The following is a 3,663-nucleotide window of genomic DNA, read 5'->3' on the forward strand; positions in this document are numbered from 1 at the left end:
GAGGGCTTGATCCCAGGACCCTGGGATCATGATCTAAGCTGAAGGCAGATGCTTAACTAATTAACTGAGCCATCCAGGTGCCCCGTAAATGTTACATTTTATTGTATTTATTTTTAATTTTTTTAGAGAGCGAGCGAGCACGGGGGTGAGCAGGGGGAGGGGCAGAGGGAGAGGCAGAAGCAGGCTCCCCACTGAGCAGGACCCTGAGATCATGACCTGAGCCGAAGGCAGACGCTTAACCCACTGAGCCACCCAGGCACCCCAGTGTCTTTCTTTTGTTTTGGGGGGGGGGGTTCTGATCTTTGCAGCATCCCCAGCACAGCAGCATTTTTCATTCTGTTTCTAGGAAAAAAAGTTTCTTGGGTTCAACTTGGGTGGGATTCCCCATCCCTCAAAAATCTGTGTTCTTCAAGGTCACTGCCAAAGACCTCCTGGCTCCTAGGAGGGGCTGCCATAAACCCAGGGCCCATACTGAGAAGCACAGACTCTATTCACTTTAATTACATTTCTGTGTATTAACTTTTTGTGCGCGACCACCAAGCCCTGAGGCAAAAGTAGCATATGGTCAAGTTGCAGTCCCTTTCCCACTCCTGCCTCGGGCTATCTCCTGGAAGTTTTATCTGTTGGGTCTCCTTCCAGAAGTGCTGGCACCAGCCCGTAAGTCCACACTCCACTCCTCTCCAGCCTTCAAGGCCACCTGCCAGACGCTGCACTTAGCTCCAGCCACTCCACCTGCTCTGCCCAGTAGCGCAAGCCTGCCAGCCACCGATGACATTCCCGAGAACAGCTTTATTGAGATACAATTCGCAACCTGCACAATTCACCCAGCTGTACAATTCAATGGTTACATTATTTTTATTTTTATTTTTTTTTAAGATTTTTTATTTATTTATTTGACAGAGAGACACAGCCAGTGAGAGAGGGAACACAAGCAGGGGGAGTGGGAGAGAAAGAAGCAGGCTCATAGCGGAAGAGCCTGACGTGGGGCTCGATCCCGGAATGCCGGGATCAAGCCCTGAGCCGAAGGCAGACGCTTAACCGCTGTGCCACCCAGGCGCCCCTCAATGGTTACATTATTTTTAAATGTAACATGGAGGGGTGCCTGGGTGGCTCAGTCAGTGAAGCGTTCAACTCTTGATTTCAGCTCAAGTCATACGATCTCAGGATCCTGGGATGGAGCCCTGCATCGGGCTCTGCACTGGGTGTGGAGCCTGCTTAAGAGTTTCTCTCTCCCTCTGCCCCTCCCCCTACCCACGGGCGCTCCCTCTCCCTAAAAAATTAAAAAATAAATTAAAATAAAATGTAACATTTAAGGGGCGTCTGGGTGGCTCAGTTAGTTAAGTGTCTGCCTTCCGCTCAGGTCATGATCTCAGGGTCTTGGAATCAAGACCCACGTGGGGCTCCCTGCTCTGCGGGAGTCTGCTTCTCCCTTGCCCCCTGTCCCTCTCCCCTGCTCATGTGCTCTCTCTCTCTCAAATAAATAAAAACTTCAAAAATAAATAAATAAAAATAAATAAAATGTAACATTTATTTCTTTTTAATGTTGCATTATTGGGGTACCTGGCTGGCTCAGTGGGGCCCCGTGTTAGGTGTGGAGCCTACTTAAGATAAAATAAAATAAATAAAATAAAATAAAATGTTGCATTACTTTAGAACTTGTGGCAAAATATATGAAGCATACAATTTGCCATTTTACTCATTGTTAAGTGTGAAATTCCGCGGTATTGAGGGCATTCGCGATGGCACGTGGCCATCCCCACTAGTTCGAAAACTCCTTCGTCACCCCACATAGAAGCTCTGGTCCCAGTAGCAGAAATTCCCGGTTCCCTCTCCACCCTCCTAGGCCCCTGGCAATCTTTCATTTACTTTCCATCCCTCTGAATTTACCTCTTCTAGATGTTTCGCGGAAGTGGAAGCATAGAACTTGGGTCCTTTTGTGTCTGGCTTTTCTTCCTAAGCCCAATGCCCCCAGGGTAAATCTTACTGTAACCAATGTCAGAATATCCTTCCTTCTAATAATAATCCTATTCCAGTGTGTGGGTGAACAGCATTCTGTCTATCCATTCAGCCTTCAATGAGGATCTGGGTTTTCCAAATTTTGGCGGTTGAGAATCATGCTGTTCTGAGTACAGGTGTACAAATATTTGAGTCCCTGCTTTCAGTTCCTTTTGGTAGACCTCAGGGAGTCGGGGTACAACGCTAACTCAAGGTCCGGCTTTCTGAGGAGCTGCCAAACTGTTTTCCCACGGATATGATTTTCCATTTTCTAGCAGCTGTATTAAAAAGAACAGAAAGATGTTAGAAAAATGAATTCTAATGATGTATTTTATTTCACCCAATATATGCACAGTACCATCTCCAATATGTAATCGGTAGAGAAGATCCACATGGGGTATTTTCCATTCTTTCCTGTGAAGTCTTTACGATCCAAGGTGCACTTTACATGTTAAGTCATCTCTCTTTGGATACTAACCTCGCACTGTTACTGGAAAACTGGATCGACCCTGAGGATCTGTGCCGAGACAGTGGCTTTATTCATTCTTCGAGCTGCCTAGTATTTTATTGTAGTGAGAGACCCCAGTTTCACCAGACCCAACTTGGTGGATATGTAGCTTGTCCAAAATGCCCTGCTAGGCACGTCTGTGGCATGTGGGCCAATCCCTCTGGCCTGAGGGTGCGAGCATTTTAAATTATCACACTCACCAGTTTTCCTTTCTTACAAATTCTAGAGCAGCACATGCCTTTTTTTTTAAAGATTTTTTTTAACTTATTTTTTTGAGAGAGAGCAATCGAGTGCGAGCAGGGTAGGGGGAGTGGGCAGAGGGAGAGGGAGAGAGAATCCCAAACAGACTCTACGCCCAGCGGGGAGCCTAACATGGGACTCAACCTCCTGACACTGAGATCACAACCTGATCCCAAATCAAGAGATGGATACTTAACCGACTGAGCCACCCAGGCGCCCTAAGATTTGATTTTTTAAAAGTAATCTCTAGGGGGCGCCTGGGTGGCGCAGTCGTTAAGCATCTGCCTTCAGCTCAGGGCGTGATTCTGGTGTTCTGGGATCGAGCCCCACATCAGGCTCCTCCGCTATGAGCCTGCTTCTTCCTCTCCCACTCCTCCTGCTTGTGTTCCCTCTCTCGCTGGCTGTCTCTATCTCTGTCAAATAAATAAATAAAATCTTTTTTAAAAATAAATAATAATAAATAAAGTAATCTCTAGGGGCGCCTGGGTGGCTCAGTCGGTTAAGCGTCTGCCTGCAGCTCAGGTCATGAGCCCAGGGGCCTGGGATCGAGCCCCACGTCAGGCTTCCCTGCTAGGCTAGGAGTCTCCTCCTCCCTCTCCCTCTGCCCCTCTCCTCACTCATGCTCCCTTTCTCTCTCTGTGTCTCTAATAAATAAATAAAATCTTTTTTAAAAAATAAAGTAATCTCGACACCCAGCATGGGCTCAAACCCAGAATCCTGACATCAAGAGACACAGACTCCACCAACTGAGCCCGCCACACACCTGAGTAGCACAACACGCTTTCGATAGAAGCCACGTGGGTCTCTAATATTGTTCTAATAGCCGCATTTTCAGACATGCCAAAAAACACTGAGATGGATTTTTTAGTAAGGCTGTCTTCAACCCAACAGACCCTACCTAGTATTGTTTCAATATGTAT

This window comes from Ursus maritimus, unplaced genomic scaffold (assembly GCF_017311325.1).
Source record: "Ursus maritimus isolate PB19 unplaced genomic scaffold, ASM1731132v1 scaffold_14, whole genome shotgun sequence".
Lineage (NCBI taxonomy): Eukaryota > Metazoa > Chordata > Mammalia > Carnivora > Ursidae > Ursus > Ursus maritimus.